Genomic DNA, 26,147 nt, shown 5'->3' with positions numbered 1-26,147 from the left:
TTTTAGCGGCAGTCAAGCTCGAAAAAGTGTATTGAGCACGTTTCTATAGTATCTTGATGACTTTGTACATTTCTCTTACGTTGTTGAAAGCGAAATTTAACAATGCATTGTTATCGTCAGTCAGTCTCACAGAAGCACTTTAGGCACAGTTCTTTAGTGTATTATTAATTTTGTTCATTCCTATTATTCTGGTAATAATTCAATTAAACACTATATTTAAAGCGTCAGACAAGCTGAAAGACACATATTTGAAGTGTTTAGTGTTTTTGTACATTTCTAATACTTTGTTGATAGTGACATTGAACAATGCATTTTCAGCGTCAGATAAGCTCAAAGAAGTGCTTTAAGCACAGTCCTGAAGGGTTGAGTGTTTTTAAACATTCTCAATACTCTGTTTTTAATGACACTTAAGGATGCTTTAATTATGTTCATTACCAATGCTTTGTTTACAGTTAAATTAAACAATGCGTTTTCAGCTTCAGAAAGACTCATAGAGGAACTTTAGGCACAGTTCTTTAGTTTTTTATTAATTTTGTTTATTCCTAAAAGTTTGTTAATAATTAAATTAAACACTCCGATCACTTTGCTGATAGTGTTTAAAAAGTTTTTTGAACATTTTTGTTACTGTATTGAGAGTGACATTAATCAATGCATTTTTAGCGTTTGAAAAGCCCAAAGAATCGCTTTAAACACATTTCTGCAGCGTCTTATTGATTTTGTACATTCCTATTACTTTGTTGATAGTGACATTGAACAATGCATTTGCAGCGTCTAACAAGCTTAAAGAAGTGCTTTTAGCACAGTCCTGAAGTGGTTTTTAAAAATTCTTAATACTCTGTAATGACACTGAGCGATTCCTTAATTATGTTCATTACCAATACTTTGTTTACAGTTAAATTTAACAAAGCATTTTAGGCGTCAGACAAGTAAACAAAGAAGCACATTTTAAACATTTCTGTAGTGTTTTAGAGATTTTGTACCTGACTATTACTTTGTTGATTGTGACATTAAACTATGCATTTTCAACGTCAGAGAAGCTCAAAAAAGCACTTTAGACACAGTTCTTTCGATTCTCATTATTTTTGTTTATTCCTATAAATCTGTTTTCAATTATAGTAAACACTATGTTTTAAGCGTCAGAAAGCTAAAAGAAGTGCTGCAAGCACATATTTGAAGTGATTAGTGTTTTTGAAACGTTCTTTATACATTGTTTGTAATTACATTGAGCAATGCCATTTTAGCGGCAGTCAAGCTCGAAAAAGTGTATTGAGCACGTTTCTATAGTATCTTGATGACTTTGTACATTTCTCTTACGTTGTTGAAAGCGAAATTTAACAATGCATTGTTATCGTCAGTCAGTCTCACAGAAGCACTTTAGGCACAGTTCTTTAGTGTATTATTAATTTTGTTCATTCCTATTATTCTGGTAATAATTCAATTAAACACTATATTTAAAGCGTCAGACAAGCTGAAAGACACATATTTGAAGTGTTTAGTGTTTTTGTACATTTCTAATACTTTGTTGATAGTGACATTGAACAATGCATTTTCAGCGTCAGATAAGCTCAAAGAAGTGCTTTAAGCACAGTCCTGAAGGGTTGAGTGTTTTTAAACATTCTCAATACTCTGTTTTTAATGACACTTAAGGATGCTTTAATTATGTTCATTACCAATGCTTTGTTTACAGTTAAATTAAACAATGCGTTTTCAGCTTCAGAAAGACTCATAGAGGAACTTTAGGCACAGTTCTTTAGTTTTTTATTAATTTTGTTTATTCCTAAAAGTTTGTTAATAATTAAATTAAACACTCCGATCACTTTGCTGATAGTGTTTAAAAAGTTTTTTGAACATTTTTGTTACTGTATTGAGAGTGACATTAATCAATGCATTTTTAGCGTTTGAAAAGCCCAAAGAATCGCTTTAAACACATTTCTGCAGCGTCTTATTGATTTTGTACATTCCTATTACTTTGTTGATAGTGACATTGAACAATGCATTTGCAGCGTCTAACAAGCTTAAAGAAGTGCTTTTAGCACAGTCCTGAAGTGGTTTTTAAAAATTCTCAATACTCTGTAATGACACTGAGCGATTCCTTAATTATGTTCATTACCAATGCTTTCTTTACAGTTAGATTTAACATTGCATTTTAGGCGTCAGACAAGTAAACAAAGAAGCACATTTTAAACATTTCTGTAGTGTTTTAGAGATTTTGTACCTGACTATTACTTTGTTGATTGTGACATTAAACTATGCATTTTCAACGTCAGAGAAGCTCAAAAAAGCACTTTAGACTCAGTTCTTTCGATTCTCATTATTTTTGTTTATTCCTATAAATCTGTTTTCAATTATAGTAAACACTATATTTTAAGCTTCAGAAAGCTAAAAGACGTGCTGCAAGCACATATTTGAAGTGCTTAGTGTTTTTGAAACGTTCTTTATACGTTGTTTGTAATTACACTGAGCAATGCCATTTTAGCGGCAGTCAAAGCTCAAAGAAGAGTTCAATACCAAAGCTTTGTTTACAGTTAAATTAAACAATGCGTTTTCAGCTTCAGAAAGACTTATAGAGGAACTTTAGGCACAGTTCTTTAGTTTTTTATTCATTTTGTTCATTCCTAAAAGTTTGTTAATAATTAAATTATACACTCCGATCACTTTGCTGATAGTGTACAAAAAGTTTTTTGAACATTTTTGTTACTGTATTGATAGTGACATTGAACAATGCATTTTCAGCGTCAGATAAGCTCAAAGAAGTGCTTTAAGCACAGTCCTGAAGGGTTGAGTGTTTTTAAACATTCTCAATACTCTGTTTTTAATGACACTTAAGGATGCTTTAATTATGTTCATTACCAATGCTTTGTTTACAGTTAAATTAAACAATGCGTTTTCAGCTTCAGAAAGACTCATAGAGGAACTTTAGGCACAGTTCTTTAGTTTTTTATTAATTTTGTTTATTCCTAAAAGTTTGTTAATAATTAAATTAAACACTCCGATCACTTTGCTGATAGTGTTTAAAAAGTTTTTTGAACATTTTTGTTACTGTATTGAGAGTGACATTAATCAATGCATTTTTAGCGTTTGAAAAGCCCAAAGAATCGCTTTAAACACATTTCTGCAGCGTCTTATTGATTTTGTACATTCCTATTACTTTGTTGATAGTGACATTGAACAATGCATTTGCAGCGTCTAACAAGCTTAAAGAAGTGCTTTTAGCACAGTCCTGAAGTGGTTTTTAAAAATTCTTAATACTCTGTAATGACACTGAGCGATTCCTTAATTATGTTCATTACCAATACTTTGTTTACAGTTAAATTTAACAAAGCATTTTAGGCGTCAGACAAGTAAACAAAGAAGCACATTTTAAACATTTCTGTAGTGTTTTAGAGATTTTGTACCTGACTATTACTTTGTTGATTGTGACATTAAACTATGCATTTTCAACGTCAGAGAAGCTCAAAAAAGCACTTTAGACACAGTTCTTTCGATTCTCATTATTTTTGTTTATTCCTATAAATCTGTTTTCAATTATAGTAAACACTATGTTTTAAGCGTCAGAAAGCTAAAAGAAGTGCTGCAAGCACATATTTGTGTTTTTGAAACGTTCTTTATACATTGTTTGTAATTACATTGAGCAATGCCATTTTAGCGGCAGTCAAGCTCGAAAAAGTGTATTGAGCACGTTTCTATAGTATCTTGATGACTTTGTACATTTCTCTTACGTTGTTGAAAGCGAAATTTAACAATGCATTGTTATCGTCAGTCAGTCTCACAGAAGCACTTTAGGCACAGTTCTTTAGTGTATTATTAATTTTGTTCATTCCTATTATTCTGGTAATAATTCAATTAAACACTATATTTAAAGCGTCAGACAAGCTGAAAGACACATATTTGAAGTGTTTAGTGTTTTTGTACATTTCTAATACTTTGTTGATAGTGACATTGAACAATGCATTTTCAGCGTCAGATAAGCTCAAAGAAGTGCTTTAAGCACAGTCCTGAAGGGTTGAGTGTTTTTAAACATTCTCAATACTCTGTTTTTAATGACACTTAAGGATGCTTTAATTATGTTCATTACCAATGCTTTGTTTACAGTTAAATTAAACAATGCGTTTTCAGCTTCAGAAAGACTCATAGAGGACCTTTAGGCACAGTTCTTTAGTTTTTTATTAATTTTGTTTATTCCTAAAAGTTTGTTAATAATTAAATTAAACACTCCGATCACTTTGCTGATAGTGTTTAAAAAGTTTTTTGAACATTTTTGTTACTGTATTGAGAGTGACATTAATCAATGCATTTTTAGCGTTTGAAAAGCCCAAAGAATGGCTTTAAACACATTTCTGCAGCGTCTTATTGATTTTGTACATTCCTATTACTTTGTTGATAGTGACATTGAACAATGCATTTGCAGCGTCTAACAAGCTTAAAGAAGTGCTTTTAGCACAGTCCTGAAGTGGTTTTTAAAAATTCTTAATACTCTGTAATGACACTGAGCGATTCCTTAATTATGTTCATTACCAATACTTTGTTTACAGTTAAATTTAACAAAGCATTTTAGGCGTCAGACAAGTAAACAAAGAAGCACATTTTAAACATTTCTGTAGTGTTTTAGAGATTTTGTACCTGACTATTACTTTGTTGATTGTGACATTAAACTATGCATTTTCAACGTCAGAGAAGCTCAAAAAAGCACTTTAGACACAGTTCTTTCGATTCTCATTATTTTTGTTTATTCCTATAAATCTGTTTTCAATTATAGTAAACACTATGTTTTAAGCGTCAGAAAGCTAAAAGAAGTGCTGCAAGCACATATTTGTGTTTTTGAAACGTTCTTTATACATTGTTTGTAATTACATTGAGCAATGCCATTTTAGCGGCAGTCAAGCTCGAAAAAGTGTATTGAGCACGTTTCTATAGTATCTTGATGACTTTGTACATTTCTCTTACGTTGTTGAAAGCGAAATTTAACAATGCATTGTTATCGTCAGTCAGTCTCACAGAAGCACTTTAGGCACAGTTCTTTAGTGTATTATTAATTTTGTTCATTCCTATTATTCTGGTAATAATTCAATTAAACACTATATTTAAAGCGTCAGACAAGCTGAAAGACACATATTTGAAGTGTTTAGTGTTTTTGTACATTTCTAATACTTTGTTGATAGTGACATTGAACAATGCATTTTCAGCGTCAGATAAGCTCAAAGAAGTGCTTTAAGCACAGTCCTGAAGGGTTGAGTGTTTTTAAACATTCTCAATACTCTGTTTTTAATGACACTTAAGGATGCTTTAATTATGTTCATTACCAATGCTTTGTTTACAGTTAAATTAAACAATGCGTTTTCAGCTTCAGAAAGACTCATAGAGGAACTTTAGGCACAGTTCTTTAGTTTTTTATTAATTTTGTTTATTCCTAAAAGTTTGTTAATAATTAAATTAAACACTCCGATCACTTTGCTGATAGTGTTTAAAAAGTTTTTTGAACATTTTTGTTACTGTATTGAGAGTGACATTAATCAATGCATTTTTAGCGTTTGAAAAGCCCAAAGAATCGCTTTAAACACATTTCTGCAGCGTCTTATTGATTTTGTACATTCCTATTACTTTGTTGATAGTGACATTGAACAATGCATTTGCAGCGTCTAACAAGCTTAAAGAAGTGCTTTTAGCACAGTCCTGAAGTGGTTTTTAAAAATTCTCAATACTCTGTAATGACACTGAGCGATTCCTTAATTATGTTCATTACCAATGCTTTCTTTACAGTTAGATTTAACATTGCATTTTAGGCGTCAGACAAGTAAACAAAGAAGCACATTTTAAACATTTCTGTAGTGTTTTAGAGATTTTGTACCTGACTATTACTTTGTTGATTGTGACATTAAACTATGCATTTTCAACGTCAGAGAAGCTCAAAAAAGCACTTTAGACTCAGTTCTTTCGATTCTCATTATTTTTGTTTATTCCTATAAATCTGTTTTCAATTATAGTAAACACTATATTTTAAGCTTCAGAAAGCTAAAAGACGTGCTGCAAGCACATATTTGAAGTGCTTAGTGTTTTTGAAACGTTCTTTATACGTTGTTTGTAATTACACTGAGCAATGCCATTTTAGCGGCAGTCAAAGCTCAAAGAAGAGTTCAATACCAAAGCTTTGTTTACAGTTAAATTAAACAATGCGTTTTCAGCTTCAGAAAGACTTATAGAGGAACTTTAGGCACAGTTCTTTAGTTTTTTATTCATTTTGTTCATTCCTAAAAGTTTGTTAATAATTAAATTATACACTCCGATCACTTTGCTGATAGTGTACAAAAAGTTTTTTGAACATTTTTGTTACTGTATTGATAGTGACATTGAACAATGCATTTTCAGCGTCAGATAAGCTCAAAGAAGTGCTTTAAGCACAGTCCTGAAGGGTTGAGTGTTTTTAAACATTCTCAATACTCTGTTTTTAATGACACTTAAGGATGCTTTAATTATGTTCATTACCAATGCTTTGTTTACAGTTAAATTAAACAATGCGTTTTCAGCTTCAGAAAGACTCATAGAGGAACTTTAGGCACAGTTCTTTAGTTTTTTATTAATTTTGTTTATTCCTAAAAGTTTGTTAATAATTAAATTAAACACTCCGATCACTTTGCTGATAGTGTTTAAAAAGTTTTTTGAACATTTTTGTTACTGTATTGAGAGTGACATTAATCAATGCATTTTTAGCGTTTGAAAAGCCCAAAGAATCGCTTTAAACACATTTCTGCAGCGTCTTATTGATTTTGTACATTCCTATTACTTTGTTGATAGTGACATTGAACAATGCATTTGCAGCGTCTAACAAGCTTAAAGAAGTGCTTTTAGCACAGTCCTGAAGTGGTTTTTAAAAATTCTTAATACTCTGTAATGACACTGAGCGATTCCTTAATTATGTTCATTACCAATACTTTGTTTACAGTTAAATTTAACAAAGCATTTTAGGCGTCAGACAAGTAAACAAAGAAGCACATTTTAAACATTTCTGTAGTGTTTTAGAGATTTTGTACCTGACTATTACTTTGTTGATTGTGACATTAAACTATGCATTTTCAACGTCAGAGAAGCTCAAAAAAGCACTTTAGACACAGTTCTTTCGATTCTCATTATTTTTGTTTATTCCTATAAATCTGTTTTCAATTATAGTAAACACTATGTTTTAAGCGTCAGAAAGCTAAAAGAAGTGCTGCAAGCACATATTTGTGTTTTTGAAACGTTCTTTATACATTGTTTGTAATTACATTGAGCAATGCCATTTTAGCGGCAGTCAAGCTCGAAAAAGTGTATTGAGCACGTTTCTATAGTATCTTGATGACTTTGTACATTTCTCTTACGTTGTTGAAAGCGAAATTTAACAATGCATTGTTATCGTCAGTCAGTCTCACAGAAGCACTTTAGGCACAGTTCTTTAGTGTATTATTAATTTTGTTCATTCCTATTATTCTGGTAATAATTCAATTAAACACTATATTTAAAGCGTCAGACAAGCTGAAAGACACATATTTGAAGTGTTTAGTGTTTTTGTACATTTCTAATACTTTGTTGATAGTGACATTGAACAATGCATTTTCAGCGTCAGATAAGCTCAAAGAAGTGCTTTAAGCACAGTCCTGAAGGGTTGAGTGTTTTTAAACATTCTCAATACTCTGTTTTTAATGACACTTAAGGATGCTTTAATTATGTTCATTACCAATGCTTTGTTTACAGTTAAATTAAACAATGCGTTTTCAGCTTCAGAAAGACTCATAGAGGAACTTTAGGCACAGTTCTTTAGTTTTTTATTAATTTTGTTTATTCCTAAAAGTTTGTTAATAATTAAATTAAACACTCCGATCACTTTGCTGATAGTGTTTAAAAAGTTTTTTGAACATTTTTGTTACTGTATTGAGAGTGACATTAATCAATGCATTTTTAGCGTTTGAAAAGCCCAAAGAATCGCTTTAAACACATTTCTGCAGCGTCTTATTGATTTTGTACATTCCTATTACTTTGTTGATAGTGACATTGAACAATGCATTTGCAGCGTCTAACAAGCTTAAAGAAGTGCTTTTAGCACAGTCCTGAAGTGGTTTTTAAAAATTCTTAATACTCTGTAATGACACTGAGCGATTCCTTAATTATGTTCATTACCAATACTTTGTTTACAGTTAAATTTAACAAAGCATTTTAGGCGTCAGACAAGTAAACAAAGAAGCACATTTTAAACATTTCTGTAGTGTTTTAGAGATTTTGTACCTGACTATTACTTTGTTGATTGTGACATTAAACTATGCATTTTCAACGTCAGAGAAGCTCAAAAAAGCACTTTAGACACAGTTCTTTCGATTCTCATTATTTTTGTTTATTCCTATAAATCTGTTTTCAATTATAGTAAACACTATGTTTTAAGCGTCAGAAAGCTAAAAGAAGTGCTGCAAGCACATATTTGAAGTGCTTAGTGTTTTTGAAACGTTCTTTATACATTGTTTGTAATTACATTGAGCAATGCCATTTTAGCGGCAGTCAAGCTCAAAGAAGTGTATTGAGCACGTTTCTATAGTATCTTGATGACTTTGTACATTTCTCTTACGTTGTTGAAAGCGAAATTTAACAATGCATTGTTATCGTCAGTCAGTCTCACAGAAGCACTTTAGGCACAGTTCTTTAGTGTATTATTAATTTTGTTCATTCCTATTATTCTGGTAATAATTCAATTAAACACTATATTTAAAGCGTCAGACAAGCTGAAAGACACATATTTGAAGTGTTTAGTGTTTTTGTACATTTCTAATACTTTGTTGATAGTGACATTGAACAATGCATTTTCAGCGTCAGATAAGCTCAAAGAAGTGCTTTAAGCACAGTCCTGAAGGGTTGAGTGTTTTTAAACATTCTCAATACTCTGTTTTTAATGACACTTAAGGATGCTTTAATTATGTTCATTACCAATGCTTTGTTTACAGTTAAATTAAACAATGCGTTTTCAGCTTCAGAAAGACTCATAGAGGAACTTTAGGCACAGTTCTTTAGTTTTTTATTAATTTTGTTTATTCCTAAAAGTTTGTTAATAATTAAATTAAACACTCCGATCACTTTGCTGATAGTGTTTAAAAAGTTTTTTGAACATTTTTGTTACTGTATTGAGAGTGACATTAATCAATGCATTTTTAGCGTTTGAAAAGCCCAAAGAATCGCTTTAAACACATTTCTGCAGCGTCTTATTGATTTTGTACATTCCTATTACTTTGTTGATAGTGACATTGAACAATGCATTTGCAGCGTCTAACAAGCTTAAAGAAGTGCTTTTAGCACAGTCCTGAAGTGGTTTTTAAAAATTCTCAATACTCTGTAATGACACTGAGCGATTCCTTAATTATGTTCATTACCAATGCTTTCTTTACAGTTAGATTTAACATTGCATTTTAGGCGTCAGACAAGTAAACAAAGAAGCACATTTTAAACATTTCTGTAGTGTTTTAGAGATTTTGTACCTGACTATTACTTTGTTGATTGTGACATTAAACTATGCATTTTCAACGTCAGAGAAGCTCAAAAAAGCACTTTAGACTCAGTTCTTTCGATTCTCATTATTTTTGTTTATTCCTATAAATCTGTTTTCAATTATAGTAAACACTATATTTTAAGCTTCAGAAAGCTAAAAGACGTGCTGCAAGCACATATTTGAAGTGCTTAGTGTTTTTGAAACGTTCTTTATACGTTGTTTGTAATTACACTGAGCAATGCCATTTTAGCGGCAGTCAAAGCTCAAAGAAGAGTTCAATACCAAAGCTTTGTTTACAGTTAAATTAAACAATGCGTTTTCAGCTTCAGAAAGACTTATAGAGGAACTTTAGGCACAGTTCTTTAGTTTTTTTTAATTTTGTTCATTCCTAAAAGTTTGTTAATAATTAAATTAAAAACTCCGATCACTTTGCTGATAGTGTACAAAAAGTTTTTTGAACATTTTTGTTACTGTATTGAGAGTGACATTAATCAATGCATTTTTAGCGGCGTTTGAAAAGCCCAAAGAATCGCTTTAAACACATTTCTGCAGCGTCTTAATCATTTTGTACATTCCTATTACTTTGTTGATAGTGACATTAAACAATGCATTTGCAGCGTCTGACAAGCTTAAAAAAGTGCTTTTAGCACAGTCCTGAAGTTTCAGAAAGCTAAAAGAAGTGCTGCAAGCACATATTTGAAGTGCTTAGTGTTTTTGAAACGTTTTTTATACATGGTTTGTAATTACACCGAGAAATGCCATTTTAGCGGCATTCAAGCTCGAAGAAGTGTATTGAGCACGTTTCTATAGTATCTTGATGACTTTGATGCGTTTGAAAAGCCCAAAGAATCGCTTTAAACACATTTCTGCAGCATCTTATTGATTTTGTACATTCATATTACTTTGTTGATAGTGACATTAAACAATGCATTTGCAGCGTCTGACAAGCTTAAAGAAGTGCTTTTAGCACAGTCCTGAAGTGTTGAGGGTTTTTAAAAATTCTTAATACTCTGTAATGACACTGAGCGATTCCTTAATTATGTTCATTACCAATGCTTTGTTTACAGTTAGATTTAACATTGCATTTTAGGCGTCAGACAAGTAAACAAAGAAGCACATTTTAAACATTTCTGTAGTGTTTTAGAGATTTTGTACCTGACTATTACTTTATGATTGTGACATTAAACTATGCATTTTTAACGTCAGAGAAGCTCAAAAAAGCACTTTAGACACAGTTCTTTCGATTCTCATTATTTTTGTTTATTCACATAAATCTGTTTTCAATTATAGTAAACAGTAATTTTTAAGCGTCAGAAAGCTAAAAGACGTGCTTGCAAAGCACATATTTGAAGTGCTTAGTGTTTTTGAAACGTTGTTTATACATTGTTTGTAATTACACTGAGCAATGCCATTTTAGCGGAAGTCAAAGCTCAAAGAAGAGTTCATTACCAATGCTTTGTTTACAGTTAAATTAAACAATGCGTTTTCAGCTTCAGACAGACTCATTGAGGAACTTTAGGCACAGTTCTTTAGTTTTTTATTAATTTTGTTTATTCCTAAAAGTTTGTTAATAATTAAATTAAACACTCCGATCACTTTGCTGATAGTGTACAAAAAGTTTTTTGAACATTTTTGTTACTGTATTGAGAGTGACATTAATCAATGCATTTTTGGCGTTTGAAAAGCCCAAAGAATCGCTTTAAACACATTTCTGCAGCGTCTAATTGATTTTGTACATTCCTATTACTTTGTTGATAGTTACATTAAACAATGCATTTGCAGTGTCTGACAAGCTTAAAAAAGTGCTTTTAGCACAGTCCTGAAATGTTGAGTGTTTTTAAACATTCTTAATACTCTGTTTTTAATGACACTTAAGGATGCTTTAATTATGTTCATTACCAATGCTTTGTTTACAGTTAAATTAAACAATGCATTTGCAGCGTCTGACAAGCTTAAAAAAGTGCTTTTAGCACAGTCCTGAAGGGTTGAGTGTTTTTAAACATTCTCAATACTCTGTTTTTAATGACACTTAAGGATGCTTTAATTATGTTCATTACCAATGCTTTGTTTACAGTTAGATTTAACATTGCATTTTAGGCGTCAGACAAGTAAACAAAGAAGCACATTTTAAACATTTCTGTAGTGTTTTAGAGATTTTGTACCTGACTATTACTTTGTTGATTGTGACATTAAACTATGCATTTTCAACGTCAGGGAAGCTCAAAAAAGCACTTTAAACTCAGTTCTATCGATTCTCATTATTTTTGTTTATTCCTATAAATCTGATTTCAATTATAGTAAACACTATATTTTAAGCGTCAGAAAGCTAAAAGACGTGCTGCAAGCACATATTTGAACTGCTTAGTGTTTTTGAAACGTTCCTTATACATTGTTTGTAATTACACTGAGCAATGCCATTTTAGCGGCAGTCAAAGCTCAAAGAAAAGTTCAATACCAAAGCTTTGTTTACAGTTAAATTAAACAATGCGTTTTCAGCTTCAGAAAGACTCATAGAGGAACTTTAGGCACAGTTCTTTTGTTTTTTATTAATTTTGTTCATTCCTAAAAGTTTGTTAATAATTAAATAATACACTCCGATCACTTTGCTGATAGTGTACAAAAAGTTTTTTGAACATTTTTGTTACTGTATTGAGAGTAACATTAATCAATGCATTTTTAGCGTTTGAAAAGCCCAAAGAATCGCTTTAAACACATTTCTGCAGCGTCTAATTGATTTTGTACATTCCTATTACTTTGTTGATAGTGACATTAAACAATGCATTTGCAGCGTCTGACAAGCTTAAAGAAGTGCTTTTAGCACAGTCCTGAAGTGTTGAGGGTTTTTTAAACATTCTTAATACTCTGTAAGGACAATGAACGATTCCTTAATTATGTTCATTAACAATGCTTTGTTTACAGTTAAATTTAACATTGCATTTTAGGCGTCAGACAAGTAAACAAAGAAGCACATTTTAAACATTTCTGTATTGTTTTAGAGATTTTGTACCTGACTATTACTTTGTTGATTGTGACATTAAACTATGCATTTTCAACGTCAGAGAAGCTCAAAAAAGCACTTTAGACACAATTCTTTCGATTCTCATTATTTTTGTTTATTCACATAAATCTGTTTTCAATTATAGTAAACACTATTTTTTAAGCGTCAGAAAGCTAAAAGACGTGCTTGCAAGCTTGAAGTGCTTAGTGTTTTTGAAACGTTTTTTTTACATGGTTTGTAATTACACCGAGAAATGCCATTTTAGCGGCAGTCAAGCTCGAAGAAGTGTATTGAGCACGTTTCTATAGTATCTTGATGACTTTGTACATTTCTCTTACGTTGTTGAAAGCGAAATTTAACAATGCATTTTTCTCGTCAGTCAGTCTCACAGAAGCACTTAAGGCACAGTTCTTTAGTGTATTATTAATTTTGTTCATTCCTATTATTCTGGTAATAATTCAATTAAACACTATATTTAAAGCGTCAGACAAGCTGAAAGACACGTATTTGAAGTGTTTAGTGTGTTTGTACATTTCTAATACTTTGTTGATAGTGACATTGAACAATGCATTTTCAGCGTCAGATCAGCTCAAAGAAGTGCATTAAGCACAGTCCTGCAGTTGAGTGTTTTTAAACATTCTCAATACTCTGTTTTTAATGACACTTAAGGATGCTTTAATTATGTTCATTACCAATGCTTTGTTTACAGTTAAATTAAACAATGCATTTTCAGCTTCAGAAAGACTCATAGAGGTACTTTAGGCACAGTTCTTTAGTTTTTTTTAAATTTTGTTCATTCCTAAAAGTTTGTTAATAATTAAATTAAACACTCCGATCACTTTGCTGATAGTGTACAAAAAGTTTTTTGAACATTTTTGTTACTGTATTGAGAGTGAAATTAATCAATGCATTTTTAGCGTTTGAAAAGCCCAAAGAATCGCTTTAAACACATTTCTGCAGCGTCTAATTGATTTTGTACATTTCTATTACTTTGTTGATAGTGACATTAAACAATGCATTTGCAGCGTCTGACAAGCTTAAAAAAGTGCTTTTAGCACAGTCCTGAAGTTTCAGAAAGCTAAAAGAAGTGCTGCAAGCACATATTTGAAGTGCTTAGTGTTTTTGAAACGTTTTTTATACATGGTTTGTAATTACACCGAGAAATGCCATTTTAGCGGCAGTCAAGCTCGAAGAAGTGTATTGAGCACGTTTCTATAGTATCTTGATGACTTTGTACATTTCTCTTACGTTGTTGAAAGCGAAATTTAACAATGCATTGTTTTCGTCAGTCAGTCTCACAGAAGCACTTAAGGCACAGTTCTTTAGTGTATTATTAATTTTGTTCATTCCTATTATTCTGGTAACAATTCAATTAAACACTATATTTAAAGCGTCAGACTTAAAGACACATATTTGAAGTGTTTAGTGTTTTTGTACATTTCTAATACTTTGTTGATAGTGACATTGAACAATGCATTTTTAGCGTCAGATAAGCTCAAAGAAGTGCTTTTAGCACAGTCCTGAAGTGTTGAGGGTTTTTAAAAATTCTTAATACTCTGTAATGACACTGAGCGATTCCTTAATTATGTTCATTACCAATGCTTTGTTTACAGTTAGATTTAACATTGCATTTTAGGCGTCAGACAAGTAAACAAAGAAACACATTTTAAACATTTCTGTAGTGTTTTAGAGATTTTGTACCTGACTATTACTTTATGATTGTGACATTAAACAATGCATTTGCAGCGTCTGACAAGCTTAAAAAAGTGCTTTTAGCACAGTCACAGTCAGACAAGTAAACAAAGAAGCACATTTTAAACATTTCTGTATTGTTTTAGAGATTTTGTACCTGACTATTACTTTGTTGATTGTGACATTAAACTATGCATTTTCAACGTCAGAGAAGCTCAAAAAAGCACTTTAGACACAGTTCTTTCGATTCTCATTATTTTTGTTTATTCCTATAAATCTGTTTTCAATTATAGTAAACACTATGTTTTAAGCGTCAGAAAGCTAAAAGACGTGCTTGCAAGCACATATTTGAAGTGCTTAGTGTTTTTGAAACGTTTTTTATACATGGTTTGTAATTACACCGAGAAATGCCATTTTAGCGGCAGTCAAGCTCGAAGAAGTGTATTGAGCACGTTTCTATAGTATCTTGATGACTTTGTACATTTCTCTTACGTTGTTGAAAGCGAAATTTAACAATGCATTTTTTTCGTCAGTCAGTCTCACAGAAGCACTTAAGGCACAGTTCTTTAGTGTATTATTAATTTTGTTCATTCCTATTATTCTGGTAATAATTCAATTAAACACTATATTTAAAGCGTCAGACAAGCTGAAAGACACATATTTGAAGTGTTTAGTGTTTTTGTACATTTCTAATACTTTGTTGATAGTGACATTGAACAATGCATTTTCAGCGTCAGATAAGCTCAAAGAAGTGCTTTAAGCACAGTCCTAAAGGGTTGAGTGTTTTTAAACATTCTCAATACTCTGTTTTTAATGACACTTAAGGATGCTTTAATTATGTTCATTACCAATGCTTTGTTTACAGTTAAATTAAACAATGCATTTTCAGCTTCAGAAAGACTCATAGAGGTACTTTAGGCACAGTTCTTTAGTTTTTTTAAATTTTGTTCATTCCTAAAAGTTTGTTAATAATTAAATTAAAAACTCCGATCACTTTGCTGATAGTGTACAAAAAGTTTTTTGAACATTTTTGTTACTGTATTGAGAGTGACATTAATCAATGCATTTTTAGCGGCGTTTGAAAAGCCCAAAGAATCGCTTTAAACACATTTCTGCTGCGTCTTAATCATTTTGTACATTCCTATTACTTTGTTGATAGTGACATTAAACAATGCATTTGCAGCGTCTGACAAGCTTAAAAAAGTGCTTTTAGCACGGTCCTGAAGCGTCAGAAAGCTAAAAGAAGTGATGCAAGCACATATTTGAAGTGCTTAGTGTTTTTGAAACGTTTTTTATACATGGTGTGTAATTACACCGAGAAATGCCATTTTAGCGGCAGTCAAGCTCGAAGAAGTGTATTGAGCACGTTTCTATAGCATCTTGATGACTTTGTACATTTCTCTTACGTTGTTGAAAGCGAAATTTAACAATGCATTGTTATCGTCAGTCAGTCTCACAGAAGCACTTAAGGCACAGTTCTTTAGTGTATTATTAATTTTGTTCATTCCTATTATTCTGGTAATAATTCAATTAAACACTATATTTAAAGCGTCAGACAAGCTGAAAGACACATATTTGAAGTGTTTAGTGTTTTTGTACATTTCTAATACTTTGTTGATAGTGACATTAAACAATGCATTTGCTGCGTCTGACAAGCCTAAAAAAGTGCTTTTAGCACAGTCCTGAAGTGTTGAGTGTTTTCAAACATTCTTAATACTCTGTTTTTAATGACACTTAACGATGCTTTAATTATGTTCATTAACAATGCTTTTTTTACAGTTAAATGTAACATTTAATTTTAAGCGTCAGACAAGTAAACAAAGAAGCACATTTTATACATTTCTGTAGTGTTTTAGAGATTTTGTACCTGACTATTACTTTGTTGATTGTGACATTAAACTATGTGTTTTTAACTTCATTTTCAGCTTCAGACAGGCTCATAGAGGAACTTTAGGCACAAAAGTGCTCAAAAAAGCACTTAAGACACAGGTCTTTAGTGTATTTTGTTTATTCCTATTAATCTGTTAATTATTCAATTAAACACTATATTTAAAGCGTCAGACTATAGCTGAAAGACACATATTTGAAGTGTTTAGTGTTTTTGTACATTTCTAATACTTTGTTGATTGTGACATTAAACTATGCATTTTCAACGTTAGAGAAGCTCAAAAAAGTGCTTTAAGCACAGTCCTGAAGGGTTGAGTGTTTTTAAACATTCTCAATACTCTGTTTTTAATGACACTTAAGGATGCTTTAATTATTTTCATTACCAATGCTTTGTTTACAGTTCAATTAAACAATGCTTTTTCAGCTTCAGAAAGACTTATAGAGGTACTTTAGGCACAGTTCTTTAGTTTTTTATTAATTTTGTATATTCCTAAAAGTTTGTTAATAATTAAATTAAACACTCCGATCACTTTGCTGATAGTGTACATAAATTATTTTAAACATTTTTGTTACTGTATTGTGAGTGACATTAATCAATGCATTTTCAGCGTTTGAAAAGCCCAAAGAATCGCTTTAAACACATTTCTGCAGCGTCTTATTGATTTTGTACATTCCTATTACTTTGTTGATAGTGACATTGAACAATGCATTTGCAGCGTCTGACAAGCTTAAAGCAGAGCTTTTAGCACAGTCCTGAAGTGTTGAGGGTTTTAAAAAATTCTTAATACTCCGTAATGACACTGAACGATTCCTTAATTATGTTGATTAACAATGCTTTGTTTACAGTTAGATTTAACATTGCATTTTAGACGTCAGACAAATAAACAAAGAAGCACATTTTAAACATTTCTGTGGTGTTTTAGAGATTTTGTACCTGACTATTACTTTGTTGATTGTGACATTAAACTATGCATTTTCAACGTCAGAGAAGCTCAAAAAAGCACTTTAGACACAATTCTTTCGATTCTCATTATTTTTGTTTATTCACATAAATCTGTTTTCAATTATAGTAAACACTAATTTTTAAGCGTCAGAAAGCTAAAAGACGTGCTGCAAGCACATATTTGAAGTGCTTAGTGTTTTTGAAACGTTGTTTATACATTGTTTGTAATTACACTGAGCAATGCCATTTTAGCGGCAGTCAAAGCTCAAAGAAGAGTTCATTACCAATGCTTTGTTTACAGTTAAATTAAACAATGCGTTTTCAGCTTCAGAAAGACTTATAGAGGAACTTTAGGCACAGTTCTTTAGTTTTTTTTAATTTTGTTCATTCCTAAAAGTTTGTTAATAATTAAATTAAAAACTCCGATCACTTTGCTGATAGTGTACAAAAAGTTTTTTGAACATTTTTGTTACTGTATTGAGAGTGACATTAATCAATGCATTTTTAGCGGCGTTTGAAAAGCCCAAAGAATCGCTTTAAACACATTTCTGCAGCGTCTTAATCATTTTGTACATTCCTACTTTGTTGATAGTGACATTAAACAATGCATTTGCAGCGTCTGACAAGCTTAAAAAAGTGCTTTTAGCACAGTCCTGAAGTTTCAGAAAGCTAAAAGAAGTGCTGCAAGCACATATTTGAAGTGCTTAGTGTTTTTGAAACGTTTTTTATACATGGTTTGTAATTACACCGAGAAATGCCATTTTAGCGGCATTCAAGCTCGAAGAAGTGTATTGAGCACGTTTCTATAGTATCTTGATGACTTTGATGCGTTTGAAAAGCCCAAAGAATCGCTTTAAACACATTTCTGCAGCATCTTATTGATTTTGTACATTCATATTACTTTGTTGATAGTGACATTAAACAATGCATTTGCAGCGTCTGACAAGCTTAAAGAAGTGCTTTTAGCACAGTCCTGAAGTGTTGAGGGTTTTTAAAAATTCTTAATACTCTGTAATGACACTGAGCGATTCCTTAATTATGTTCATTACCAATGCTTTGTTTACAGTTAGATTTAACATTGCATTTTAGGCGTCAGACAAGTAAACAAAGAAGCACATTTTAAACATTTCTGTAGTGTTTTAGAGATTTTGTACCTGACTATTACTTTATGATTGTGACATTAAACTATGCATTTTTAACGTCAGAGAAGCTCAAAAAAGCACTTTAGACACAGTTCTTTCGATTCTCATTATTTTTGTTTATTCACATAAATCTGTTTTCAATTATAGTAAACAGTAATTTTTAAGCGTCAGAAAGCTAAAAGACGTGCTTGCAAAGCACATATTTGAAGTGCTTAGTGTTTTTGAAACGTTGTTTATACATTGTTTGTAATTACACTGAGCAATGCCATTTTAGCGGAAGTCAAAGCTCAAAGAAGAGTTCATTACCAATGCTTTGTTTACAGTTAAATTAAACAATGCGTTTTCAGCTTCAGACAGACTCATTGAGGAACTTTAGGCACAGTTCTTTAGTTTTTTATTAATTTTGTTTATTCCTAAAAGTTTGTTAATAATTAAATTAAACACTCCGATCACTTTGCTGATAGTGTACAAAAAGTTTTTTGAACATTTTTGTTACTGTATTGAGAGTGACATTAATCAATGCATTTTTGGCGTTTGAAAAGCCCAAAGAATCGCTTTAAACACATTTCTGCAGCGTCTAATTGATTTTGTACATTCCTATTACTTTGTTGATAGTTACATTAAACAATGCATTTGCAGTGTCTGACAAGCTTAAAAAAGTGCTTTTAGCACAGTCCTGAAATGTTGAGTGTTTTTAAACATTCTTAATACTCTGTTTTTAATGACACTTAAGGATGCTTTAATTATGTTCATTACCAATGCTTTGTTTACAGTTAAATTAAACAATGCATTTGCAGCGTCTGACAAGCTTAAAAAAGTGCTTTTAGCACAGTCCTGAAGGGTTGAGTGTTTTTAAACATTCTCAATACTCTGTTTTTAATGACACTTAAGGATGCTTTAATTATGTTCATTACCAATGCTTTGTTTACAGTTAGATTTAACATTGCATTTTAGGCGTCAGACAAGTAAACAAAGAAGCACATTTTAAACATTTCTGTAGTGTTTTAGAGATTTTGTACCTGACTATTACTTTGTTGATTGTGACATTAAACTATGCATTTTCAACGTCAGGGAAGCTCAAAAAAGCACTTTAAACTCAGTTCTATCGATTCTCATTATTTTTGTTTATTCCTATAAATCTGATTTCAATTATAGTAAACACTATATTTTAAGCGTCAGAAAGCTAAAAGACGTGCTGCAAGCACATATTTGAACTGCTTAGTGTTTTTGAAACGTTCCTTATACATTGTTTGTAATTACACTGAGCAATGCCATTTTAGCGGCAGTCAAAGCTCAAAGAAAAGTTCAATACCAAAGCTTTGTTTACAGTTAAATTAAACAATGCGTTTTCAGCTTCAGAAAGACTCATAGAGGAACTTTAGGCACAGTTCTTTTGTTTTTTATTAATTTTGTTCATTCCTAAAAGTTTGTTAATAATTAAATAATACACTCCGATCACTTTGCTGATAGTGTACAAAAAGTTTTTTGAACATTTTTGTTACTGTATTGAGAGTAACATTAATCAATGCATTTTTAGCGTTTGAAAAGCCCAAAGAATCGCTTTAAACACATTTCTGCAGCGTCTAATTGATTTTGTACATTCCTATTACTTTGTTGATAGTGACATTAAACAATGCATTTGCAGCGTCTGACAAGCTTAAAGAAGTGCTTTTAGCACAGTCCTGAAGTGTTGAGGGTTTTTTAAACATTCTTAATACTCTGTAAGGACAATGAACGATTCCTTAATTATGTTCATTAACAATGCTTTGTTTACAGTTAAATTTAACATTGCATTTTAGGCGTCAGACAAGTAAACAAAGAAGCACATTTTAAACATTTCTGTATTGTTTTAGAGATTTTGTACCTGACTATTACTTTGTTGATTGTGACATTAAACTATGCATTTTCAACGTCAGAGAAGCTCAAAAAAGCACTTTAGACACAATTCTTTCGATTCTCATTATTTTTGTTTATTCACATAAATCTGTTTTCAATTATAGTAAACACTATTTTTTAAGCGTCAGAAAGCTAAAAGACGTGCTTGCAAGCTTGAAGTGCTTAGTGTTTTTGAAACGTTTTTTTTACATGGTTTGTAATTACACCGAGAAATGCCATTTTAGCGGCAGTCAAGCTCGAAGAAGTGTATTGAGCACGTTTCTATAGTATCTTGATGACTTTGTACATTTCTCTTACGTTGTTGAAAGCGAAATTTAACAATGCATTTTTCTCGTCAGTCAGTCTCACAGAAGCACTTAAGGCACAGTTCTTTAGTGTATTATTAATTTTGTTCATTCCTATTATTCTGGTAATAATTCAATTAAACACTATATTTAAAGCGTCAGACAAGCTGAAAGACACGTATTTGAAGTGTTTAGTGTGTTTGTACATTTCTAATACTTTGTTGATAGTGACATTGAACAATGCATTTTCAGCGTCAGATCAGCTCAAAGAAGTGCATTAAGCACAGTCCTGCAGTTGAGTGTTTTTAAACATTCTCAATACTCTGTTTTTAATGACACTTAAGGATGCTTTAATTATGTTCATTACCAATGCTTTGTTTACAGTTAAATTAAACAATGCATTTTCAGCTTCAGAAAGACTCATAGAGGTACTTTAGGCACAGTTCTTTAGTTTTTTTTAAATTTTGTTCATTCCTAAAAGTTTGTTAATAATTAAATTAAACACTCCGATCACTTTGCTGATAGTGTACAAAAAGTTTTTTGAACATTTTTGTTACTGTATTGAGAGTGAAATTAATCAATGCATTTTTAGCGTTTGAAAAGCCCAAAGAATCGCTTTAAACACATTTCTGCAGCGTCTAATTGATTTTGTACATTTCTATTACTTTGTTGATAGTGACATTAAACAATGCATTTGCAGCGTCTGACAAGCTTAAAAAAGTGCTTTTAGCACAGTCCTGAAGTTTCAGAAAGCTAAAAGAAGTGCTGCAAGCACATATTTGAAGTGCTTAGTGTTTTTGAAACGTTTTTTATACATGGTTTGTAATTACACCGAGAAATGCCATTTTAGCGGCAGTCAAGCTCGAAGAAGTGTATTGAGCACGTTTCTATAGTATCTTGATGACTTTGTACATTTCTCTTACGTTGTTGAAAGCGAAATTTAACAATGCATTGTTTTCGTCAGTCAGTCTCACAGAAGCACTTAAGGCACAGTTCTTTAGTGTATTATTAATTTTGTTCATTCCTATTATTCTGGTAACAATTCAATTAAACACTATATTTAAAGCGTCAGACTAGCTGAAAGACACATATTTGAAGTGTTTAGTGTTTTTGTACATTTCTATTACTTTGTTGATAGTGACATTGAACAATGCATTTTTAGCGTCAGATAAGCTCAAAGAAGTGCTTTTAGCACAGTCCTGAAGTGTTGAGGGTTTTTAAAAATTCTTAATACTCTGTAATGACACTGAGCGATTCCTTAATTATGTTCATTACCAATGCTTTGTTTACAGTTAGATTTAACATTGCATTTTAGGCGTCAGACAAGTAAACAAAGAAACACATTTTAAACATTTCTGTAGTGTTTTAGAGATTTTGTACCTGACTATTACTTTATGATTGTGACATTAAACAATGCATTTGCAGCGTCTGACAAGCTTAAAAAAGTGCTTTTAGCACAGTCACAGTCAGACAAGTAAACAAAGAAGCACATTTTAAACATTTCTGTATTGTTTTAGAGATTTTGTACCTGACTATTACTTTGTTGATTGTGACATTAAACTATGCATTTTCAACGTCAGAGAAGCTCAAAAAAGCACTTTAGACACAGTTCTTTCGATTCTCATTATTTTTGTTTATTCCTATAAATCTGTTTTCAATTATAGTAAACACTATGTTTTAAGCGTCAGAAAGCTAAAAGACGTGCTTGCAAGCACATATTTGAAGTGCTTAGTGTTTTTGAAACGTTTTTTATACATGGTTTGTAATTACACCGAGAAATGCCATTTTAGCGGCAGTCAAGCTCGAAGAAGTGTATTGAGCACGTTTCTATAGTATCTTGATGACTTTGTACATTTCTCTTACGTTGTTGAAAGCGAAATTTAACAATGCATTTTTTTCGTCAGTCAGTCTCACAGAAGCACTTAAGGCACAGTTCTTTAGTGTATTATTAATTTTGTTCATTCCTATTATTCTGGTAATAATTCAATTAAACACTATATTTAAAGCGTCAGACAAGCTGAAAGACACATATTTGAAGTGTTTAGTGTTTTTGTACATTTCTAATACTTTGTTGATAGTGACATTGAACAATGCATTTTCAGCGTCAGATAAGCTCAAAGAAGTGCTTTAAGCACAGTCCTAAAGGGTTGAGTGTTTTTAAACATTCTCAATACTCTGTTTTTAATGACACTTAAGGATGCTTTAATTATGTTCATTACCAATGCTTTGTTTACAGTTAAATTAAACAATGCATTTTCAGCTTCAGAAAGACTCATAGAGGTACTTTAGGCACAGTTCTTTAGTTTTTTTAAATTTTGTTCATTCCTAAAAGTTTGTTAATAATTAAATTAAAAACTCCGATCACTTTGCTGATAGTGTACAAAAAGTTTTTTGAACATTTTTGTTACTGTATTGAGAGTGACATTAATCAATGCATTTTTAGCGGCGTTTGAAAAGCCCAAAGAATCGCTTTAAACACATTTCTGCTGCGTCTTAATCATTTTGTACATTCCTATTACTTTGTTGATAGTGACATTAAACAATGCATTTGCAGCGTCTGACAAGCTTAAAAAAGTGCTTTTAGCACGGTCCTGAAGCGTCAGAAAGCTAAAAGAAGTGATGCAAGCACATATTTGAAGTGCTTAGTGTTTTTGAAACGTTTTTTATACATGGTGTGTAATTACACCGAGAAATGCCATTTTAGCGGCAGTCAAGCTCGAAGAAGTGTATTGAGCACGTTTCTATAGCATCTTGATGACTTTGTACATTTCTCTTACGTTGTTGAAAGCGAAATTTAACAATGCATTGTTATCGTCAGTCAGTCTCACAGAAGCACTTAAGGCACAGTTCTTTAGTGTATTATTAATTTTGTTCATTCCTATTATTCTGGTAATAATTCAATTAAACACTATATTTAAAGCGTCAGACAAGCTGAAAGACACATATTTGAAGTGTTTAGTGTTTTTGTACATTTCTAATACTTTGTTGATAGTGACATTAAACAATGCATTTGCTGCGTCTGACAAGCCTAAAAAAGTGCTTTTAGCACAGTCCTGAAGTGTTGAGTGTTTTCAAACATTCTTAATACTCTGTTTTTAATGACACTTAACGATGCTTTAATTATGTTCATTAACAATGCTTTTTTTACAGTTAAATGTAACATTTCATTTTAAGCGTCAGACAAGTAAACAAAGAAGCACATTTTATACATTTCTGTAGTGTTTTAGAGATTTTGTACCTGACTATTACTTTGTTGATTGTGACATTAAACTATGTGTTTTTAACTTCATTTTCAGCTTCAGACAGGCTCATAGAGGAACTTTAGGCACAAAAGTGCTCAAAAAAGCACTTAAGACACAGGTCTTTAGTGTATTTTGTTTATTCCTATTAATCTGTTAATTATTCAATTAAACACTATATTTAAAGCGTCAGACTAGCTGAAAGACACATATTTGAAGTGTTTAGTGTTTTTGTACATTTCTAATACTTTGTTGATTGTGACATTAAACTATGCATTTTCAACGTTAGAGAAGCTCAAAAAAGTGCTTTAAGCACAGTCCTGAAGGGTTGAGTGTTTTTAAACATTCTCAATACTCTGTTTTTAATGACACTTAAGGATGCTTTAATTATTTTCATTACCAATGCTTTGTTTACAGTTCAATTAAACAATGCTTTTTCAGCTTCAGAAAGACTTATAGAGGTACTTTAGGCACAGTTCTTTAGTTTTTTATTAATTTTGTATATTCCTAAAAGTTTGTTAATAATTAAATTAAACACTCCGATCACTTTGCTGATAGTGTACATAAATTATTTTAAACATTTTTGTTACTGTATTGTGAGTGACATTAATCAATGCATTTTCAGCGTTTGAAAAGCCCAAAGAATCGCTTTAAACACATTTCTGCAGCGTCTTATTGATTTTGTACATTCCTATTACTTTGTTGATAGTGACATTGAACAATGCATTTGCAGCGTCTGACAAGCTTAAAGCAGAGCTTTTAGCACAGTCCTGAAGTGTTGAGGGTTTTAAAAAATTCTTAATACTCCGTAATGACACTGAACGATTCCTTAATTATGTTGATTAACAATGCTTTGTTTACAGTTAGATTTAACATTGCATTTTAGACGTCAGACAAATAAACAAAGAAGCACATTTTAAACATTTCTGTGGTGTTTTAGAGATTTTGTACCTGACTATTACTTTGTTGATTGTGACATTAAACTATGCATTTTCAACGTCAGAGAAGCTCAAAAAAGCACTTTAGACACAATTCTTTCGATTCTCATTATTTTTGTTTATTCACATAAATCTGTTTTCAATTATAGTAAACACTAATTTTTAAGCGTCAGAAAGCTAAAAGACGTGCTGCAAGCACATATTTGAAGTGCTTAGTGTTTTTGAAACGTTGTTTATACATTGTTTGTAATTACACTGAGCAATGCCATTTTAGCGGCAGTCAAAGCTCAAAGAAGAGTTCATTACCAATGCTTTGTTTACAGTTAAATTAAACAATGCGTTTTCAGCTTTAGACAGACTCATTGAGGAACTTTAGGCACAGTTCTTTAGTTTTTTATTAATTTTGTTTATTCCTAAAAGTTTGTTAATAATTAAATTAAACACTCCGATCACTTTGCTGATAGTGTACAAAAAGTTTTTTGAACATTTTTGTTACTGTATTGAGAGTGACATTAATCAATGCATTTTTAGCGTTTGAAAAGCCCAAAGAATCGCTTTAAACACATTTCTGCAGCGTCTAATTCATTTTGTACATTCCTATTACTTTGTTGATAGTGACATTAAACAATGCATTTGCAGCGTCTGACAAGCTTAAAAAAGTGCTTTTAGCACAGTCCTGAAGCGTCAGAAAGCTAAAAGAAGTGCTGCAAGCACATATTTGAAGTGCTTAGTGTTTTTGAAACGTTGTTTATACATGGTTTGTAATTACACCGAGAAATGCCATTTTAGCGGCAGTCAAGCTCAAAGAAGTGTATTGAGCACGTTTCTATAGTATCTTGATGACTTTGTACATTTCTCTTACGTTGTTGAAAGCGAAATTTAACAATGCATTGTTTTCGTCAGTCAGTCTCACAGAAGCCCTTAAGGCACAGTTCTTTAGTGTATTATTAATTTTGTTCATTCCTATTATTCTGGTAATAATTCAATTAAACACTACATTTTCAGACAAGCTGAAAGACACATATTTGAAGTGTTTAGTGTTTTTGTACATTTCTAATACTTTCTTGACAGTGACACTGAACAATGCATTTTCAGCGTCAGATGAGCTCAAAAAAGTGCTTTAAGCACAGTCCTGAAGGGTTGAGTGTTTTTAAACATTCTCAATACTCTGTTTTTAATGACACTTAAGGATGCTTTAATTATGTTCATTACCAATGCTTTGTTTACAGTTAAATTAAACAATGCATTTTCAGCTTCAGAAAGACTCATAGAGGTACTTTAGACACAGTTCTTTAGTTTTCTATTAATTTTGTTTATTCCTAAAAGTTTGTTAATAATTAAATTAAACACTCCGATCACTTTGCTGATAGTGTACATAAATTATTTTAAACATTTTTGTTACTGTGTTGAGAGTGACATTAATCAATGCATTTTTAGCGTTTGAAAAGCCCAAAGAATCGCTTAAAACACATTTCTGCAGCGTCTTATTGATTTTGTACATTCCTATTACTTTGTTGATAGTGACATTAAACAATGCATTTGCAGCGTCTGACAAGCTTAAAAAAGTGCTTTTAGCACAGTTCTGAAGTGTTGAGGGTTTTTAAACATTCTTAATACTCTGTAATGACACTG

Source organism: Trichomycterus rosablanca, chromosome 1 (genome assembly GCF_030014385.1).
Source record: "Trichomycterus rosablanca isolate fTriRos1 chromosome 1, fTriRos1.hap1, whole genome shotgun sequence".
Lineage (NCBI taxonomy): Eukaryota > Metazoa > Chordata > Actinopteri > Siluriformes > Trichomycteridae > Trichomycterus > Trichomycterus rosablanca.
The sequence above is the reverse complement of the archived record's forward strand: the minus strand, read 5'-3'. Positions refer to the sequence as shown.